The sequence below is a fragment of the Peromyscus eremicus genome, chromosome 20 (assembly GCF_949786415.1).
Source record: "Peromyscus eremicus chromosome 20, PerEre_H2_v1, whole genome shotgun sequence".
Taxonomy (NCBI): domain Eukaryota; kingdom Metazoa; phylum Chordata; class Mammalia; order Rodentia; family Cricetidae; genus Peromyscus; species Peromyscus eremicus.
Window position 1 is genome coordinate 22414889 of NC_081436.1, and position 22803 is coordinate 22437691.

Here is a 22803-nt window from a genome sequence, read left to right on the forward strand (position 1 = left end):
TTTTCACCAGGTGCCTCAGAGCATCTCAGACTTAACATGATCAAATTTTAACTCTGATTTCTCCCCAAACAGACTACCCACTTTACCAATCTCAGTAAATAATACAATATACAGCTTTTCAAGCCAGAAATCTTGATTATTTATTTGTGGATTTGAAGCAGAGTCTTCTATAGCACAGATTGGACTTGAATCCACTATGTAATCAAGGATGACCTTGAAATCCTGATAACCTTGCCTTCACCTGTGATTATGGGCACACACCACCACACAAGACCTCCAAGCAAGATACTTTATTACTATCCTTTCTTCTCTTACTTTCAATCTGTCAGAAAGTCTCACTGAGTCTATTCCCAAAATGGATCTCAAATGTATTTATCTCTCTCGATATTATCCTATTACTCTAGTTTCTCACTGGCCACTCAATTTCCACCTTTGTATCCCTCCAGTCTTTTGGATCCATACTTTTTAAAAATATAGACTGGATTACTCTCGACTTAAAATTCTTCAACAGAACTGGGGTACAGTTCTGTGGTACACCAAGCTCTCAACATGCTCAGGGACCTAGGTTCCATTCCCAAGACCAAAAGGAAGAAGAACTCTTCCAGCATCCTGGAACTGACTCACCCTGTCAGTTCTTTCTCTTGTCTTCCAGGGATGGGTGGCACGGATGCCGCTTACCTGTTCTTCAGCACCAATTCTCCATCCTGCCTCGCTTCTAGAGTCACACAACACTGTAGTTTCTAGACTCTGCCAGGGCTCTCTCCCATGGCATGGTACTTGCTACTCCCTCTGTCAGAAACACCCTCTCCTCTGGCTGCTGCTTCTCAATTTCCAGTCTCAGCTTAAAGGTAGGTAAACTCCCAGGGTTTCCCTGACCACTCTGATGTGACTCTCTGATAGCTCCAAACACAGGCTTTGTTTACTTTCTTCACAACATACAATATTTTCTAAGTATTTACTTAAAGATTATTTTGAAAACTTACAAATATACATACAAGTAGAACCAGGTGTATTCTCACTTTCTTTTTAAATGATTTTCCCTGTTCTACTGCAAGCTCCAGTGGGTAGAGAATATGTTTCTCTTTATAGAGTTAGGGCCTTGCACAGTGCCTGGTTCATGATAAACAGTAAATTTTTGTTTTGAATAAGAAGAAAAGTCAAGGGTGATGCTGAAGAGAAGGATGGTGCCACCAAAAAAGTGAAACAGGAAGGGGAGAGTTTTGAGGACAACTGGTAATTTATTCATCAGTCTACTCCCTGCCAGACTCTGGGTGAAGGATTAAGTTTCAGTGATAAATAAAAGCAAGCCTTATACAAAGTCTAATGGTGACAGATATAATATGCAGTACCTATTGAGGGCCCCCTGTGTGTTGAAAGAGGGCTAAGCATTTCAGAGGTCCTGTCTCATTTAGTTTTCACAATAACCTTATAAAGACAGAATCACAATTATTATCCCCATTTTGTACCCATGGAAACTGAGGCTTAGAAATGTTAAATAATGGTTGCAGGTCACGAAGTGTAATGAAATAAAGCCAGGTTGAGCACTCAGGTAATGTAATTTGAACGCCAAGCCATAAGGCATCTGTATCTCCAGATGTACACTGTACTGCAGACCACTATGAAGAATGCACTAACATGAGCACACACACAAGGGAAAGAAGCAGGGAGGTCTAATGAGGAGACAAGGAAGGAAGGCTCCTCCACAGGGCACTCGTGAGCTGAGCCTCAGAAGTTAATGCAGGGAAACAGAATGTGCAAAACAGCATGTAGGCATTGAGGGAGGATCAGGTACCCAGTCACTTGGAACTATCCCAGCCTAATTTGTTTTAGTTTATTATTTTATGTATATGGGTGTTTGCTTACATGTACATCTGTGTACCGTGTGCATGCCTGATACCTGTGGAGGCCAGAAGAAGGCACCAGATCCCCTGAAACTGTAGTTAACAGACAGTTGTGAGCCACTATGTGGGTGCTGGGAATGAACCTGGTTGTCTGGAAGAGAAGAACTGCTGAACCATCTTTCTTGACTTTCAGCCTAAATTTTAAAAAGTGAGCATGGTTGCATACTGCTGTAATCCCAGTACTGGAAAGCCTGAGGCAGTATTGATGTGGGTTCCAGGCCAATCTGAGCTACATCATAGGACCCTGCCTCAACCCTCTAGTTCCCAAAACCGAGTGATGATTAACACCATGTCAAGAGCTGGACACAAGAGAAAAGATGAAAAGATACCATGGGGAAATTATGCATGAGGCTCTCCAAGGCACAAAGCATGTGTGTGTGTGTGTGTGTGTGTGTGTGTGTGTGTGTTTTCTGAGAAGGCCTCAAAGAAAAGCTGAGTCTAAACTGGATTCTGAGGGAAAAACTGACCACATTAGAAGCAGCAGCGTACAAAGGGATAATTAACATAAAGGGAAGGAACACCTAGGGAATTACAAGTTTTAGAATTTGGTACTGCTGACTCTTAAAGGCATCTTTCCATTTCATTCAGCTCTTCTAGACATGGAGGGATGAGTTGTAGAAAATGGCAAGAAATGAGGCTAGCATCTGGGTACAGATATGATCTTCAATGTCTTGAGATTAAATAACATGTTATTTTAAGAATTTAGATTTAATGTTGAAAGTGTTTATACTGGAAAAGGCCATAATATGACTAGATACTCCTTAACAAATACATATCAAAGCTACAACATTAAAATAGTGTGGGCCAGCTGGGCGGTGGTGGCGCACACCTTTTTTTTTTTTTTTTTTTTTTTTTTTTTTGGTTTTTTTCGAGATAGGGTTTCTCTGTATAGCTTTGCGCCTTTCCTGGAACTCACTTGGTAGTCTAGGCTGGCCTTGAACTCACAGAGATCCGCCTGGCTCTGCCTCCCGAGTGCTGGGATTAAAGGCGTGCAGGAGGCAGAGGCAGGTGATCTCTGAGTTCTAGGATAGCCTGGTCTACAGAATAAGTTACAGGACAGCCAGGGCTACACAGAGAAACCCTGTGTCAAAAAACAAAATAAAACAAACAAAAAAACAGTATGGGCCCTCACTCAGCCAAACAGAATGCAAACAATTTCCAAGAATATTCCTACATATTGAAAATTTGTATATAATAAGCTGGCTTTAGCTAGAAGTGGTAGAATATGGCTATAATCCCAGCACTCAGGAGACAGAGGCAGGACAATCAGGGCAAATTCCAGGCCAAATGGTCTACATACTGAGCTCCAGGCCAGCCAGGACTACATAGCAAGACCCTGCCTCAAAAGAATGGCAACAGGGCATTACCTTTAATTCCAGCACTTGAGAGGCAGAGACAGGTGGATCTCTGTGAGTTCAAGGCTGGTCTGGTCTACAGAGCAAGTTCTAGGACAGGGCTACATAGAAAGAACTTATAAAAAAAGAAAGAGAAAGAGAGAGAGAGAGAGAGAGAGAGAGAGAGAGAGAGAAAAGAAAAAATAACAACAGTTGTAGAATATTATTTTAAGGTGTGTTACTTTTGTTTATGTTACCTTTGTTTAACTCTGTGAAGTTGTGTTACTGTGCCTGTCTAAAACACCTGATGGTCTAATAAAAAGTTGAACGGCCAAAATAGCAAGGCAGGAGAAAGGATAGGCAGGGCTAGGAGGCAGAGAGAATCTATAGAAGGAGAAATCTGGGAGGAGAGAAGTAGCAGCCAGAGAAGGAGGAGGACTCCAGGGGCCAGTCACCCAGCTACACAGCAAGCCACGGAGTAAGAGTGAAAGTAAGATTTACAGAAGTATAGAGAACGGGAAAAGCCCAGAGGCAAAAGGTAGATGGGATAATTTAAGTTAAGGAAAGCTGGCAAGAAAGAAGCCAAGTTAAGGCTGGGCATTCATAATTAAGAATAAGCCTCTGTGGATGATTTATTTGGGAGCTGGGTAGAGGGCCCCCCAAAAGACCAAAGACCAACTAACAACAAACAGTAATACACACACACACACACACACACACACACACACACACCACATACATATATATATGAACAATCACCAAAATCTTAACCATGGTTATGTCAGCAGAGCAGGAATAGTCATGGGCAATATGCCAATGATAAAAATATAAATAACGTCTACAAATGAAGTGTTTTTAGTATTTAATTCCTACTGTATAAAATAAAAGTAACAAAAACTTCTGGTAGTCCAACAATGTAGTTGTAAATGTAACATACTGTAGTCCAAAATGTAACATACTGAATCACAGTTCCTGTTGGCTAAAAATAAAAATGTTAAATTACAGTTACCTTTAGCATGCTCCACAAATAATAATAATAATAAAGTGTAATTTTTTAACATTTTAAGAGGTAGACTTAGTGGGAGGTCCTTATTGGCTCTTCTCACCTCTCTGGCCTTCAGTTTCACCATGTTTCCTCTCCCCAACATGTTCTGGCAGTCTTGGGTTTTCAGTCCCTAAAACGGTGAGCTCATTTTTTCAAGGGAAGTCTCACGTAGCTCAGACTAGCCTAGAACTCTACCCAAGTGTGCACAGAGTGCAGCTGAGCTCTATGCTTGTCTCTTCTTTTCCAGGAACTAGCCTTGGGTATGTTATGGAACAGGAGAAAGGAAACAAATACACTGCTTTTATGTTAGTCTCACTTCATAGTTTTATTTCTCCTAAATTAGTTTTAGCTGAGGGAGCATATGTTTAGCATGTAAGAAGGTCCTGGGTTCTACAGCACCCAAAACAAAAACTTAGCCAGGTGGTAGTGGTGCATGCCTGTAATCCCAGCACTCGGGAGGCAGAGACAGGCAGATTTCTGAGTTCGAAGCCAGCCTGGTCTACAGAGCGAGTTTCAGGACAGCCAGGGCTACACAGAGAAACCCTGTCTCAATAAAAAAAGAAAGAGAGAAAGAAGGAAGGAAGGAAGGAAGGAAGGAAGGAAGGAAGGAAGGAAGGAAGGAAGGAAAGAAAGAAAGAAAGAAAGAAAGAAAGAAAGAAAGAAAGAAAGAAAGAAAGAAAGGCAGGGAGGGAGGGAGGAAAGGAAGGAAGGAAGGAAGGAAGGAAGGAAGGAAGGAAGGAAGGAAGGAAGGAAGGAAGTCAGAAAGAAAACAAAAGGATTATGGTCAAGTTTTGCATGATCAACAAGGTAGAAGTTTTTTTGTTCTGTTTGTTTCTGGTATTGGAAAAGGTCATCTCCATAGTTTAACCTACAGAATGAACACAAAGTCAATCTAGAGGATTAGATCCCAAACTAGACTACCTTGTGTTGGTAAGAAGGCTCAGCAGGTAAAAGCACTTGCTGCTAAGAATGAGGACCTAAGTTCAATCCACAGGATCCACACAGTACAAAAGGAGAACTGACACCCTCAAGTTGTACACTGTGGCATCTGTGTTCTCGTTCTCTCTCTCTCTCTCTCTCTCTCTCTCTCTCTCTCTCTCTCTCTCTCTCTCTCTCTCACACACACACACACACACACACACAAATAAATAAATTAATTAATTAATTAATTTTCTTGGGCCTGGTGGCGGTGGTGCACACCTTTAATCTCAGCACTTGGGAGGAAGAGACAGTCAGAACTCTGAGTTCAAGGCCAGCCTGGTCTACAGAGCGAATTCTAGGACAGCTAGGGCTGTTACATAGAGAAACCCTGTCTCAAAAAAACAAAAAAGCAAAACTTTCTTGGGGGCTAGAGAACTGGCCAGCAATTAAGACATTTATTGCTCATGCAGTGGACCCAGGTTTGGTTCCCAGCACCAACATGGTGGCTAACAATCATCTGTAACTCCAGTTCCAGATCTTACATACTCTTCTGACCTTCACAGACACTAGGCACACACACCGTACACATACATGCATACATGCAGGCAAAAGTTATACACATAAGATAATAAATCTTAAAAATGTTTTCCCTCTCAAACTGTCCCATACAAAGTCTGAACAAAAGAAGGAAGAATTGGTTTAAAAAGGATCAAAACTGCTACAAAACAAGTGGTCAAAACATAGCCAGGCCTCATGGTACAACCTGTAATCTCAGCTACTTCAGAAGTTATGGTGGAAGATCACAAGTTCAAGGCCTGCCTAGGTTATGGAATAAGTTCAAGATCAAAGGCCTTGGCAACTTATTGAGACCAGGACTTGAAATAAAAAGTAAATAGCACTGGAGATACAGCCCAGTGGCACAGCACTTGTCTAACACCGAATGGAGCCCTAGGTTCCATGTCTGGTACCTCATTTTATTTTATTATCATTATTATTTTACTTATGTTTTTTAGAGACAGGGTATCTCTGTGTAGCCCTGGTCCTGGAACTCACTCTGTAGACTGGCCTCGAACCCAGAGATCCACATGCCTCTGTCTCCCGAGGGCTGGGATTAAAATCGTGCACCACTATGTCCAGCTCCCTAGTATCTATCTCATTTTCAAGAGAAGCAACACACTGAGGGTTTAGTCCAGCGGCAGAGCACTTTCTTACCATGTGGAGGCTATGAATTTGGACTGCTGGGGAAAATATCAGACTTGATAATGTAAGAACTGAATACACAATTAAATTTCTTTTAATTGAGACAGGATCTTGACCAGCGGTGGTGAGCACTCGGGAGGCAGAGGCAGAATTCTGTGAGTTAGAGGCCAGCCTGGTCTACAAAGTGAATTACTCCAGGATAGCCAGAGCTGTTGCACAGAAAAATTCTGTCTTGGTGGAAAAAAACTCCCCCACCTCAAAAAAAACAAAAACAAAAACAAAAAACCAAAATATCAATAGTAGGAAAGTATGTAGAAACAGCCATATAGTCTCAAAATCAAACAACTTTCCAGGGAGAAAAAGATTAGGAAATATTTTAAACTAATGAAAATCAAAACTCATTAAAATTTTGGGAATGTAGCAAAGCAAAATTTAAGGGTGATTTACAGCACACCCAATGTGAGTTCTCAATTAAGTTCAGTGTCTACCCGGAAAAATGAGAGACAAAACCCAACCCAATCACAAAAAGGAAGATATTAAATATCAGAGTGGAAATTAATAAAATAGAACATGGAAAAATATAGGAAAAACTTTACCAAGTTCTCAGTCCACCAATCTGATGCCATGTGTAACAAAGTCATGCTGCTGAGTTAAATACTCATGGTTCAGTAGTTCACAATGTAGCTGGCCTGGCTTCACAGGTGTACAATTCCAAGCTACTTGGGAGGCCTATGCAGGAAGACCACAAATTCAAGGCCTGCCTACTAAAGGAGTTAAAAGATATGCCAGATAACTTAATGAGACCTTCTAAAAATAAAAATTAAAAAGAAGGGGTTGGACATATGGCTCAGTGATTAAGAGCACTTGCTGCTTCTCCAAAGGCTAAGATCGGATCCCAGAACCCACATCGGGTGGCTCATAATCACCTTAACTCCAGCTTCAGAGCACGGGACACTCTATTCTGGCCTTCCTGGGCACCTGTACACACTATATTCACTCACAAAGACACAGATAGACACACACTAATAAAAACTCTTAATAAAATAAAAAAGGCTGGAAATCTAACTTAGAGTACTTGCCAAGCATGCACAGCTCTAGGTTCAATCCCCAGTGTAAATAAAAACAAGTGATGACAAAAAAATTATCATTGAAACTAAATAGTGGAGGACATGTTCAATAAATATTGCAGAGATGTGTTCTTATGAAATCTTTGTGTGACTGCATGGAGATCACAGCTATGGGCAACAGAACACTACTGGAATGGAATGAGGAAATAGTAGCACATTGGAACTTGGAATGAGAAGAGAAATGACTATATTCAGCAGAAAAATCAATTGCTTCCACATGTCCTCTTTCCAGTACATCTGTTTTACTACGATATAAAACTCATGTCATGTACATTTTCATATTAAACCTTTGGTCAAATAAAAAATTTAACCCAGTGTGGTGGTGCACCCCCAGAGGTAGAGGCGGGAGAATGCTGAGTTCAAGGCTCATCTGGACTATATAGTAAGAATACGTTTCACAAAACCAAAACTAACTAACTAAACATTTAATAAATTAAATCAATGAAAACAAAATCTGGTTCTTTGTGAAGAGCAATAAAAATAATGCACATCCAGTTAAACAAAGACAAAAATACAGAAATGTAAATTACCAAATTAAAAATAAAGGGTACCAGGCCTATACAAATTGTACTGACATATTAAAACCTAGTGAGGAGGTCTGGAGAGATGGCTCTACTGTGGGATGTATGGCAAATGTGTTCCTGATTAATCAATAAAACACTGATTGGCCGTTGGCTAGGCAGGAAGTATAGGCGGGGCAAGGAGGAGAATAGAGCTGGGAAGTGGAAGGCTGAGTCAGAGAGACACTGCCAGCCGCCACCATGACAAGCTGCATGTGAAGATCCTGGTAAGCCACGAGCCATGTGGCAAGGGATAGGTTTATGGAAATGAATTAATTTAAACTGTAAGAACAGTTAGCAAGAAGCCTGCCACGGCCATACAGTTTGTAACCAATATAAGTCTCTGTGTTTACTTGGTCGGGTCTGAGTGGCTGTGGGACTGGCAGGTGAGAGAGATTTGCCCTGACTGTGGGCCAGGCAGGAAAACTCTAGCTACATGGCTCTGCAGTTAAGAGTGCACACTGTGCTTGCAGAGGACTCGAGTTCAGTTTCTAGCACTCAAGTTGGGTGGCTCACAACTGCCTATAACTCTAGTTCCAAGGGACCTGATGTTCTCTTCCAGCCTCTGTGAATACCTGCACTCAAGTGCACAAAACCACACACAATTATAAATAAAATAAACCTCAAAGGAAAAAAAAAGACTGGTAAGAGAATATTATAAAGCATGCCATACCAACAAACTTGACAACTTAAGTAAAACAGTGAAATACCAAGGCTCATTGAAGATGGAGAACCTGAACACTATTATAACTGCTAGATAATCTAAAACATTCCCACAAAGAAACTACCATGTCAAGATGGTCTTAAAGGGGAATCTCCCAAAAACCTAAGAAAGAAAAATAGAGAAAGAGTAAAAGAACATTAGAGAAAGAGGCAGGAGAGAATGACTCGAGGAGGGAGGGGTTAATTCTCTGGGGCACAGAGGCCAGTGCCTAGCAGTCAAGCAGTAGTGGCATCAGGATCAAGTCCAGCCCTGGCTACACAGTGGGTCCAAGGCCAGTCTGATTCTTTCTCAAAAATGAATTCTTTCAAATTTCTCAAAAAAGATTCTTTCTCAAAAATGAGTGAATAAATAAGTTGTGAACTGATAAAGGATTTAGTAGTACAAGACTAAATGCTCTTCACCAAAGACTGAGGAAGAATGTGCAATCTCACTACTTCTGCTCAACATAATACCTGAAGTTTAAGTAGTGTTAATAAAAAATGGAATTAGACTTGAAGAATGGAAAGGAAAACCATTTTCCTTTGTAAATGATATATTTATGTTTAAAAATTTTTTATTACATTTATTATATTGAGTACTCGTGTGGAGGGCAAATTATGGGATTTAATTTTCTCCTTCTACCATGTGGGACTCAGAGATTGCTTGATATCATCAGGCTTGATGGGTGACCTTACCTACCATCTTGCTGGCCCAATATTTATATTTATAAATATAAAATCTATAGGGGCTGGGGAGATAGCTTCATGATTAAAAGCACGGATTGTTCTCCCAGCACCCACATGGTGCAGCTCACAACCATCTGTAACCCTGTATGTGGCACATAGACATACATGCAGGCACTCACAAATACACATAAAATATATCCTTTAAATATATATTATATAAAACTGTCACTAGAATCAATGAATGAAATTAAGTTTGCCTAGTTCATTATACTCATTATACCAATTAAAAAACAAGCAAACAAAAAAGCTGGAATAATGGCTCAGCACTTAACAGCCCATAATACTCTTGCAAAGAACCAAGTTTGGTTTTAGGTACTCACCTTAAAACCAAGGGGCAGTCTTCTGATCTCTACCAGGCACTGCATTACATGTGTACACACACACACACACACACACACACACACACACACACACACACACACACAGTCTTTTTAAAAGCTTCTGGATACAGCTTAGCACCAAGTCCTTGCTGTGGTAAACCTTGGATTCAATCCTCAGTACCACAGAAAAGAATAAAAATTTAAACACTCAATTCTGAGCAAAACTATGCTTGCCACATGCTCATTTCTTTTTCCACTATTCTGTGGAGTGCCTAAACTCTATTCTCATCTTGACCTCAAACAGGCTCTTCATATTGATCTAATGTGACCTATAATAGTGACCTCAACATGTAATATCTATCACTTTGTATTCTTATAAAACTGTATTTTTTCTTTTGCACATATATGTAATAATAAACTGCACCTATTATTTTGCCAAAAAAAAGTTCCTCTGGATGCAAAATGAAGAAGGTCTTTGGTTAAGAAATATTTCAAAGCTGGGCAGTGGTGGTGCATGCCTTTAATCCCAGCACTCGGGAGGCAGAGCCAGGTGGATCTCTGAGTTTGAGGCCAGCCTGGTCTACAGAGCGAGATGCAGAACAGGCATCAAAACTACACAGAGAAACCCTGTCTCAAAAAACAAAAAAAAAAAAAAATTTTTTTCAAACCAGGAGGTAGAGGCAGGCAGATCTCTGATTTCAAGATCAGCCTGGTCTACAGAGTAAGTTCCAGTACAGCCAGGACTACACAGAGAAACCCCTCAAAAAACCAAAGAAATATTTCCTTTTTTTTAAAACATAAAAACAGGTTATAATTCAAAAGTCCAAAGTTATTTTAAACAGTAAAATATTTTCTCTGTAGAAAATAGTAAAAATGATTATTTGTACTAAAGAAATTTTTACTAATGATTATTTTTACCAAAGAAATATTTCAAGGAAGACAAATTTTACAGAAAACTTTGTGTATGTGTGTGTATGTTTACATGGGCCCATATTTGCACATGTAGAGGCCAGAGATTGATACTTGATATCTTCCTCCATTGCTCTCCACTGTCCTTTTTGAACCTAGAATTTGCTGTTTCTGCTAGACTGGCTGGCTTATTTGCCCCAGGACCTGCGCCTGCCTCTGACAGCTCAGTCCTGCAGTTACAGACATGGGCCCCACGTCTGCACTCAGGGCCCTCCCGCCTGCACAGCAAGCGCTTTACCGGGTGAGCCACCATCTCTCCAGTCCAGGAAAACGTGGGAGTAAGAGAAAAAGAGACTGGTGGCCAGATGCAAAGAGAATGTTTTACATAGATCAAGCCTTCAAAAGAGAGCCGCAAGGGGGGGTGGGGGGGTCATATGGAAAATGGAGCGAAGACTGTACCAGAGATGTCAGGGATGGAAAACTAGGGAACGAGAGTTGGTATATTTGAAAAAGTAAAGGCATGTGGCTCAGATAGGTGTTGATTTCCTAGAGTGAGAAAGTGCAGTTTTCAATGGAGAAAAGAAAACAGTGGGTAGGAAATGTTTTCTGAGCAAAAACAACAGGCAGACAGCTACCTGAATTATGTAGACACAGCCTGAGGATGATGGCTTAAAAACAGAAACAGAGGTCCACACCAAAGCTGTGCACACATGGAATCTTAGCCACCTCTGAGGCTGAGGCAGGAAGACCTCAAGTACAAAGCCAACCTTGGCAACACAGTGAAACCCAGTCTCAAAGAAACAAGCAAAACCAACACAAAAACAGCCCAAAGCCACAGGAAAAAGAACTAAAGGACAGGACACCATTTCAAGATCAGTATCACCAGACTTCAGGATTCTGGTACTGAGAAGATTGGTGACCAGTAAGGGGACCTAAGAGAGTCAACAATGTGCAAGAAAGTAAGCAGAGGATGCACTCTAGCCTCTGGAGTTACCTTCTGAGAAGCATCCTGAATGAGTCTTCAGACTCAAGGATGGGAAAAAGGCTAAAGGCAAACAGAGTGCCATACACATTCCTCAGTGAAGTAAATAAGCTGAGCGCATCAGCTTCCAAAGCAAACATCAGTGCAGGCCCTGGCACAAAGTGCTGAGGCAGAGTCATAAGCCATGCAGGGAGCATAGGGTCCCCTGTTCAAACATTTCAAACCAGCCCTCACTGGCTTGAAATGTGATGTCTTCCACATTTTCATTCTTGTTTTATTTTTGTTAGCCCTACAAAGAGCCTTTCACTGTGTTTTAGGGAGAGAGAGAGAGAAAGAGAGAAAGGAAAGAGGAGTGGTTGGCGTTGGGTGTATGTGTGTGTGTGTGTGTGTGTGTGTGTGTGTGTGTGTGTGTGTTTTACAAGTAGCATTACCCCTTGGCCAGTCAGTTAGCCATGTATTAGGAGCACAGAATACACACAGACCTCCTCTCTGTAGCGACTTGTGGCTCCCAGCTCCCCACACTGTTCAAATGTAATAATGAATGTACTGTTTTTTTAAGGGGACTGAGCCAAAATGCAAATAAAACATCATAAATGTTAAACATATTGCTGTAAAAATACAAAACTTTTGGAGTGAAACACAAAAGTGGAGGTAGTGAACGAGTATTTTAAAGTGTGTAGTCCATGGTTCATCTAACCAGAGACTATATTTAGAAATTCGACAGAGGCATACCCCTGGGCAAAACATCTCATGAAAAGGATATCACTGAACCTGATGCACCATCAGCAGGATTTGTACAGGAGGAGAGAGGCAGTTCTTTCAGAACAGCAGTCCCATTTCTTACTTGGATTTCTTCCTCCAGATCAGAACCCTGTCCCTAGCAGCTGCTTTATACATTTCTCCTGATCTACTGTGAATGGTAGATAGCCAGGATCACTTTCTACTTTGTACACTAGTGGTGCATGCATGTGTGTGCACATGTGAGAGGTACATGTGTATGTGGAGGCCAAAGGTCAACTATGGGTATCCTCCTCTATCACACTCCACCTTACTTTTGGATAAAGCCTCTCACTTTTTTGTTCACTCTTTGGGTTAGACTGGCTGGCAGTGAGCCCCTGGGACCCTCCTGTTTCCTCCTCCCAGTTCCAGCTTAAAGGAGCATGCTGTCAGGCATGCTCTTACATGGGTGCTGGTGATCTGAACTCAGGTCCTCATGGTTGTACAGAAATCACTTTACCTACTGAGCCATCTCTTTAGCCCCACTTTTAAGTTCCCGGGTTACATATTTTTTTAAATAAAGATACTCCAGAACAGTGTTGCAGAATAAACTACACTCATTGTTAATATTCTCCCTACCTAGTATCTCTTCAGTCCTTTCCAATCTGGGTCAGTAAGTGAGCACACAGGCGACACAGACACTGACATTAATGGCAGCCAACTAGCTAGCATCTCTGAGTGTAAGCAGCACACCAGTGCTTAGTCACCTGCCATTCTGAAAATAACTGTTATCCCACAATGCTGAGGTTACACGTGTGCACCACAGCCAACACCACGGTTGTTCCTTTAAAAAAAATGAGTGATTACAGAATGAAAGAAGCAATAGATGGTGTGGTCAGGGAGGGAGCGGTACTTAAGCCCAGCAGGAGAGGAAGGCAGTCTGAAGGTACTGCAGATTGGAGTTGTTGAGGGCTAGCCCTAACCCACAACACTATTCATAGGTGTGGAAGTAAGTTAGGTCATGGGAATGCTCCCTGAAAGAGCACACTGTGGTCCTGCCCCTCGTCTTCCTCTACTTTCTGCTCTCAGCCCTCACTTGGTGAAGGCTTCTTCTACCATATGCTCCCTTCACAATGTGCAGCTTTGCCTCAGGCCAAAAGCATCAAGCCGACTGATCATGGACCAAAACCACCCAAACTATGACTGTGAGATAAAATAAACGTTTTATTTCCCTTCAGTACTATATATCTAACCCAGGACTTTACACATCCTAGGTAAGTGTCCCCCAGTCCAAACCTTTCCTTTTTTTTTTCTTAAAGTTGATTTATCTCCAATCTTTGGATCTTGTTGAGGTAATTTGTTACAGTAATTTAAAGCTGACTAACAAAGAAGAAGACCAGAAAAAAAAGATGTTGAAATTAAAGAGGAGTACTTGAAGGAAAATGAACTAACTTTCTAGTATTATATCCCTTTCTTCAACTCTGCTTGGGAATCAAGTCAGACTAACACAGCTTGGGAGATTTAGGAGATACGCAAAGACCTTCAAGCTGTAGGAATCATCTTCTCCAAGACATGTGCCCAGAGGCTCTTCTGGGTAGCCCTTCCTGTTCGACCTTTCACCGTTTCACTGTTCAGTGTCTGGCCCTTCAGAGATGGCATCAGCACTCACACAGGTGACCCAGAGGTCACTTCTGTTGCACAGTTCCTACAGATAGGCTGATATGAGTCACCACTTTCTAATTCCACCTGACAGCCTGCATGCTTTACAGGTACTCTACTCAAACAAGTGCATTAACCGGAAGAGACAAGCACCATTCTGACTTGTGATGATTATCTTCCCTGAAGAGGACTTCAGAATGTCTTTAAGAATTCTAATATGGGGAAGGGGGCTAAAGAGATGGATCAGCAGTTAGTGACTCACAATTGCCTATAACTCCAGCTCCAAGGGATCTAACACCCTTCTGGCCTCCATAGGCACCCACATTCACATGCACATACATAACTAAAAATTACACACACACACACACACACACACACACACACACACACACACGAAGTTTTTTTTGAGACAGGGTTTCTCTGTGTAGCTCTAGGTGTTCTGGATCTCACTCTGTAGACCAGGCTGGCCTCTCAGAGATCCACCTGCTTCTGCCTCTTGAGTGCTGGGATTAAAGATGTGAGCCACCACTGCCTGGCCAAATGTTTTGTTTAAGGTAAAAGCTGGTTAGGGGTAGAGCTTAGTGGTAGGTGCTTGCTTTGCAGATATAACATGCGGGTTTGATCCCAGCATTAAAGAAGTAATAAAGGGACTGGTTCAGTGGTTAAGAGCACTTGTTGCTTTTGCAAAGGACTTAGGTTCAGTTCCCATCACCCACATGGTGACTCTATAATTTCAGTTCCAAGAGGTCTGATACCTTCAGCTGTCCTCCGTGAGCACCAGGAACACACATGGCACACAAACATACATGTAGGCAAAACATTCATATACATAAATAAATCTTTAAAATGTATTTTAAAAGTAATCATAATAAAAGAACCGGGGCCTGGGTGTGGTGGCACATGCCCATAATGACAGCACTTGGAAGGCAAAAGCAGGAAGGTTACCAGTTTGAAGCTGGCCTGGGCTATGTAGTCAGACTCTGCTCACAAACAAAGAGGAGTTGGAGATGGCTCAACAGGTCAAGGCCCTTGCCACCAAACCTCACAACCTGAGTTCCAGCTCCAGGACCCACATGGTGGAAGAAGAGAAACCAACTCCTCCAGGTTGTCTTCTGACTTCCACATGGATCAATACCAAAAAGGTATAAATGTAACTAATTAAAATATAAGAAAGAAAGAGAGAGAGGGAGAGAAGGAGGGAGGGAGAGAGGGAGAGAGGGAGGGAGGAAAGAGAAAAGAGGAGGGGAGGGGAGGGAAGAGGAGGAGGGAGGGGAGGGAAGGAGAAAAGAGAAGAGAAGAGAAGAGGAGAGGAGAGGAGAGGAGAGGAGAGGAGAGGAGAGGAGAGGAGAGAAGAGAAGAGAAGAGGAGAGAAGAGAAGAGAAGAGAAGAGAAGAGAAGAGAAGAGAAGAGAAGAGAAGAGAAGAGAAGCCAACCAACATGGAAGCCCCAGTTGCCTGGAAGCAGCAGAAAGCAGCTGAGCTGCCTGGAGAAGGTGGACCAGAGTCACTCAGAAAGGACGCTGCCTGGAGAAGGTGGACCAGAGTCACTCAGAAAGGACGCTGCCTGGAGGAGGTGGACCAGAGTCACTCAGAAAGGACGCTGCCTGGAGGAGGTGGACCAGAGTCACTCAGAAAGGACGCTGCCTGCAGGCTGTGCAGTGAGCTCCAGCTCTCCAGCTTTTGTGAGCTGTCCCCATGCTGGGGTGAGTCTTTGTGATGCAGCTGTCTCTGAGTCATTTCTGCTCCTACAAACCTAGTAAAACTCACTGGTCCACCAAGCTGGACTTGGGTAGTATCCAGACTTCGGTCTGTGGTGGAATCCTTCTCTGGGGTGACAGGCTGTGTGCTGCATTTCTCCAGGAGAGTTCTGTCATCCAAGCATGCACTTCTCCTCCCGACTCTACTTGTTTCTCTAAGTAAATGTGTTCTCTTGAGGTAAATCACAGACAGAATAGATCTGGACTTTTAAAGGATTATTCTCACTACAACTGCCTAGTTCTCACAGGCACAAAATTCTCTAGACGGTGAAAAAAAAAAATGAGAGCACCATAAAATTAAGTAACTTGGTTATTGTTTTTGTTTTTGAAATAGGGTCTCCATGTTTCTTAGGCTAATCTTAAACTTACTACATAGCTGAGGATGACCTTAAACTTCTAATCTTTCTGCCTCCACCTCTGAGTGCTGGGGTTACAAGCATAAACCACCACACATGGCTTTTAATTTTTTTTAATATGTCTGTGTGGGTTGTACATATGTATGTATTGCCTGGAGAGGCAAGATGGCCATGTTTGATCCTATGAAACTGGAGTTACACACAGCTGTGAGCCACCATGTTGGTGCTGAAAACTGAACTCAGATCCTTTAGAAGAGCAACCAGTGCTCTTAATCACTGTGCCATCTCTCCAGTCCCCACACCTGGTTCAAGGAAGTGCTAAGAATCAAACCCAGGGTTTTGTGCATGCTAAGCAATCACCCTACCAACTAAGATACATCTGGCCCCCAAACTAATTTGTTTGGGGCATTCACTAAATCTCTGAATGCATATAATATGGCAGGCACAGTGCAATGAGGACTTGGAAACATAGGGATAAATAGTCTTGGTCTTCAGAAGCTTACACTCTGAGCTGGCATGATGGGTCAGTGGGTAAAAGTGCTTATTGCACAAGTCTGGACAACCTGAGTTCAACCCCTGGAACCCACATAAAGGTAGAAGGAAAGAACCAACTCTACAAAGTTGTCCTCTGACCTCCACTCGAATACTATGGCAAAGGCACACCCATAAACACACACTAAGCTTTTTTTTTTTTAATTTAAAGCTTACAATCTAGTAGAACAGACAGACCTAGAAACATGGTATGATATACCCTAAGTATGAATGAGTAAAGAAATTAAAAGGAACAATGAGAAATGAAATCTCCCTAGGAAGAATGTATCACTTCACCTCTGTGTGAAAAGCGCTTCTAAAAGACTTTGTAAACTTTCTTCACTCTCGTTTTTTGAATTCTCAGTCATTTCTGTGCCCGGAACACAGCTGGCACTCAAGCAAGTATCAGCAACACAAACAAACCCAGGACTTCTGACTTCTAGTTTAGACTTTGCATCTTGGCTGTGGCTCTGGATGGGCATGTGCACAGATGCCAATACTCATGGAACAACTCTGGAGCTCTGCCTCTGAGGCTGCTTTCACAGCCAGTTTACAAACCACAAGGGAACTAAGTCTCATGAAAGTTAAACAACGTTTTTTGTTGGGGGGGAGTTGAGACAAGGCCTCATTATATAGCCAGAGCAACTTGTAACCCTCCTGCCTCTACCTCAGAGTGCTGGGTTTTCAGATGTAGACCACCATGCCAGGATGCAAACAGCAACTTCTACTACTACTACTTTATCATTCATTCATTCATTCATTCATTCATTTTGAGACAGGGTTTCATTATGTTGCTCTGGCTGGACTGGAACTTGCTAGGTAAACCAAGCTGGCCTAGAACTCAGAGATCCTCCTGCCTCACAAGTGCTGAAATTAAAGACACACCACATCCAGCTGCAAACTTTATTTCTTTATTTCAACCTGAAAACTGTAACATATAAACAGTTATTTGTTTGTGTTTTCTCTTTTATTTTGTGTGAGGGAACTGTCATGTGGTATATATTTATAGTATGTGCAAGTCTACATCAATGTATGTATGTGTATGTGTGTGTGTGTGTGTGTGTGTGTAAGCCTAAGGCCAATGTTAGGCACCTTTCCTCTCCTGCCCTCCACCTTTATTTCTTCTGACAGGGTCTCTACTGAACCCGAAGCTCATTGATTCAATTAACCTGGCTGGCCAATGAGCTTCAGGGATCTCTCTTCTCGACTTCCCTCCAAGGCTGGCGTTAAAGGCATGAACAGCCAAGCCCAATTTTTTACATGAGTTCTGGGGATCCAAACTCAGATCCTTATGCTTGTAAAGCAGGCATCTTACTAAATGAGCCCTACACAGGTTTTTGTCTTTGGGTTTCTTATTTTTGTTTGGTTTGGTTAGTTGGCTTTTGGTTTTTCAAAACAAGGTTTCTCTGTGTAACCCTGGCTGTCATGGAACTTGTTGAACTCAGAGATCTGCCTGCCTCTGCTTCCCAAGTGCTAGAATTAAAGGCATGAGCCACTATGCCTGGCTGAGTTATTTTTAATTTTTTTTTTGAGACAAGGTCTCACTGTATATCCCAGATGTCCTAGAACTCACTATGTAGACCAGGCTAGCCTCAAACTCATAGATCTGTTTGCCTCCGTCTCCTGAGTGCTGGGATTAAAGGCATCCATCACCATGCCCAATATGAACAGTTACTTTTTTTTAAAAGAAGCAAATCTACTTCGAATATACCAAGGTTCATACATTAAATATCCTAGCTTTCTGAATGTCAGTAATAGCTCAATAAGGGGGGAGGGGGGCACAAATGTACACTTAAAAAAGGAGAAATATAAAAATATGGCAGAGAGCTGGCGATTTAGCTCAATGGTAGAATGCCAGTGCTCAGCATTTATAAAGCCCCAGCACTGCCCCCCCCAAATCCATATTATCTTTCACAATTCATGATCTGTTGTCTTCAAAGGACACAGTATTCACTACTATCTAACTAGAAAGATTCAAAAAGTACATGTAGACCAGGCATAGTGGTGCACACCTGTAATTCCAGCACTCAGGGAGGGTGAAGCAGTTGGATCTCTGTGAGTCTGAGGCCAGCCTGGTCTACACAAAGAGTTCCGGGATAGCCGTATCTATGCAGAGAGACCCTGTCTTAAAAAAAGGAATAAATTAATAAGGTGCCATTTGTTCATTTATTCAAAATATATAGATTTCGTTAGCACAGGCCAGGTCATGAGCAAAAATGAGGAAGGCAAAGCTGGGTTCTCAAGACACACAGGGGGAAAATGTCAACACACACAGTCCAGCACAATCAGGCTGTTACTCAGCAGGCACAGAGGATGAGAACAGGGGGGCTATGTACTGGCTCTAATTCATCAGGTAATCATGAGTCAGTGCTTGTGCATTATCACCTGTGATTACAACACAAATTGATTGTAAACAGTTACATTATGAAAAATAATATGAAAAGAAATGACATTCAATCAGATATGGTGGAGTGTTACCTGTAGTCCTAGCTACTCAGCAGGCTAAGAGGAGGATCACTTGAGCCCAGGTGTTCCAGGCCAGCCTGGACAACAAAGGAGACCTCATCTCAAAAAAGAAAAACAATAATGTTAAAATTTTCCATAGAAAGGGCTGGAGAGATGGCTAAGAGATTAAGAGCACTTATAGCCTTCCCAGAGAACCCAGCACCCACGTGGACAGTTCACAACCACCTATGTCTAGCTCCCAGGGCTCCAATGCTCTCTTCTGGCCTCTGTGGGCACATACTACATACATACACATCTGTACACATACACAGTTCCAGAGATGCTGAGAATTAAATATTAGAGTTCTCAGGTTCCCTGTGTTTCTCAGCAAGGAAATTTAGCATGTTTGGATAATGAAGCTGTTTCTAGGTGAGGGGAACTGAGTTATGCAAAGGACAGTGGCTAGAATTACTTAAGTCTGGTCCTTCCACTATGCTGAAGACATAGTTTAGATCTGTTCTGTCCAATAAGGTAGCCACTAACAACACATGGCTATAGAGCATCTGAAATGTGATTAGTGTAACTTGAGATGTAATAAGTGAAAAATATAGCCGGGCGGTGGTGGCTTACACCTTTAATCCCAGCACTCGGGAGGCAGAGCCAGGCAGATCTCTGTGAGTTCGAGGCCAGCCTGGTCTACAGTGCTAGATCCAGGACATGCACCAAAACTACACAGAGAAACCCTGTCTTGAAAAACCAAAAGAAAAAAAAGTGAAAAATACATTCTAGATTTCAAACATTAAAAAAAAAAAAGTTAAAATATCCCAGTACTAGTTTTTGTTGGTTTTTTTTTCTGTTTTTTTTTTTTTGTAATTATATATTTAAATACTAAGATTTTGGATGTTTTGAAATGAATAAAATGTTACAAAAATCAATTTCACCCTTTTTACTTTTTAATGTGGCTGCTAGAAAAAATTTAAATTACATATGTGGTCTACATTTGTGGCTTGCTTTCTATTTCTATTGGACAGAATTAGTCCAAAGATCTGTAAATAACAGGCTAAAGCACTTAAACCCTTTAGGCAATCAAACACCATTGAGGATTTCCAACCTAAGTGTTTGTGGTAGATTTGGGAAGGAGCAGAAACATAAAGCAATCTTTCAGGAAGATTAGTGTGGGGGCAATGCGTAGGGGTGAGACACTAGAGGCAGTTGTCAATGTCAAAGGCAGCAAATGCCAAAGGGCAAGCAGGCTGGTCGGCTGGAGCCTATACAAGGTCTCTAGAAGCAACATGCTGCAGAGAGAATAAAGAAATCAAGAGCAGCTTAGACAAGGGAAGAGTAACAGGTGCAATGCGGACCCAGCCTGAATAACCAGGATGCAATGCTCATTCAACGCAGCAAGCCCAACACAGTAATTTCAGATCTATCTTTATGTGGCAAGCGCTCTTAAGAGTGGCATCAAGCTGAGCAGTGGTGGGGCACACCTTTAATCCCAGTTGATTAACCAGCAGAGGCAGGCAGATCTCTGAGTTCGAGGCCAGCGTGGTCTACAGAGCGAGTCCCAGGATAGCCAGGGATATACAGAGAAACTCTGTCAGAACAAGACAAAAAAAAAAAAGAGTGGCATCAAACCCAGACACTACCAGGCAGAGGTAGGCAAGCAAAGCTACAAGAAATTAAAAAATAACAATAAACAGTAAGAGTAAAAGCCAAATTCATAACATAACCGAGAAATATTTTCCGGAATTCTGCTGTATGCCTGACACTTGGATGGGCTCTGGCCATGTGGCAAACAAAACAGACATGGCCCTGAATCACAAGTTGATAACTACAAAAATGAACCGGAGTTGTAAGAGACCTGAACAGGAACAAGGAATCAGTGGACAGAGACGGAAAGACAAGGTCTTAAGAAGCTGGGCACGGTGGGTTACACCTATAATCCCAGCATTCAGGAGGCTAAGGCAGGACCATGGCCAAGAGTTCAAGACAAGACCAGCCTGGGCAAAACAGTGAACTCCAGGGCATCCTGGGTTAGAGAGAGAGATGTTGGAAAAAACACAAACAAAAAACACCAACACCACACAAAAAGGGAGAAGGAGATGAACTGACTCTTGAGGCATGGTGACAAAGGTCTGTAATTCCTGCTCTGGGGAAGTTGAGGCAGGAGGAGCATGAGTCTGAGGTCAGTAAGGCCACATAGCAAGACCTAAGGAAAAATAAATTAAAAAAATAAAAAAACAGAGCTTCGAAGTACTACATATAATGAATACGTCAATTAAAAAACAAAGGTTGGATGTATTTCTGGATTTTTTTTGAAGGTGCTTAATTCTAAAACAAGAATAGTCTCAATTTAACATTAAATTCTTAAGCCAGGTACAGGCAACCTAATATTACCAGTGGATTCTCCTTTCCTACCTCTCTCTGCTTCTCAGTGTTCCTTTTGCCTTTCTCCCTCTGGTTAATTTAGGAGGCAAAAATAAAACAAGCAAAAGGATAAGAAACCAAATAGACCAAAGATTAAACCTAGCTAAAGGCTCTTGGGAACCCTTGTCCTCATCCCTATAACAATGAAAGTTTCTGCCGTATAGGCTTGAGGTAAGGATTTAAAAAGTAACACATAGAGCCTGGCACATTGTAAGCACGCAACAAACATTAGCCAATACTGACATTCAAACAAAAATACTGTTCTGATTTTAAACATTTAAGAGCTTCTATTTGAGGGGGAAGATTTCAAGGGTACGATGGGTTAACAGACCTGCAGCAGGGACCTTACCTTACTCCTTTAAGTCCCATCAGAAACGACACTGCTCAAATAATCAAGTTTATGACATCCCTTAAGAACAGTCAAGAACTACACCGGGCCTCTTTCACTCAGCACTCGGCGGCAGAAGCAGGTGGATCTCCGAGTTCCTGGCCAACCAAGGCTACAACAGTGAAACCTTGTCTCAAGAAACCAACCAAACAAAACAAGAAAACACAGGCAGGCATCATAACCCTCATCACTGCATCCCAAGTGGGACCTAACAGTCTGATCTGTATTCTGGATACTGGTTAATGTGCCTACCTTCAGGGACAACTCTACTGATACCCCTCCCACTTACTACAGCGATGTCTCAGGGCAAGACAACGTCAACTGTCCACATCCACGCTCTTTAAGAAGCGTTTACACCCCACTGTGAACACAGTTTTAAGTCAAGAATTGAAATCTCCCACAAACGAAGAGAAACACAGTATTAAGCCTTCACAAAAGGCTAGGAGGTGTGATTTTTGCTTACTGCTATGTTTAACTGTTAAGGGCGTAAAATGATGTTTTATTCACTGAGTTTTAGCTGGTACTCTTTATTCACTGAGTCAAAAGAGTAAAACACGCCAAAAGACACACGAGAAAGCATGGAGCTAAAAGTCCCAAATGGGTGACCTGTGCCCAAGACTAAGGCTGCTGTGACTGGGTGTCGTTAGCCACTGTAGTGAATTTCCCTGGATCAGACATTTAGCCATTACGGACTAAGAAATCCGTTAGTTTGAAATTAGAGGGCGCCGGACCAGCGGAAGGTGGCAAACCCTTCCCTAGGGCTGTTTCCAACCCTG

The 22803-nt window shown here is 42.0% G+C and overlaps 1 protein-coding gene across 5 annotated transcripts in view; it reads right to left on the reverse strand.

Annotated features, from left to right (window-relative positions):
* The window catches only part of Tnrc6b (trinucleotide repeat containing adaptor 6B), a 233866-nt gene that overhangs the window by 210155 nt on the left and 908 nt on the right, over positions 1 to 22803 (reverse strand). The window lies entirely within an intron of this gene.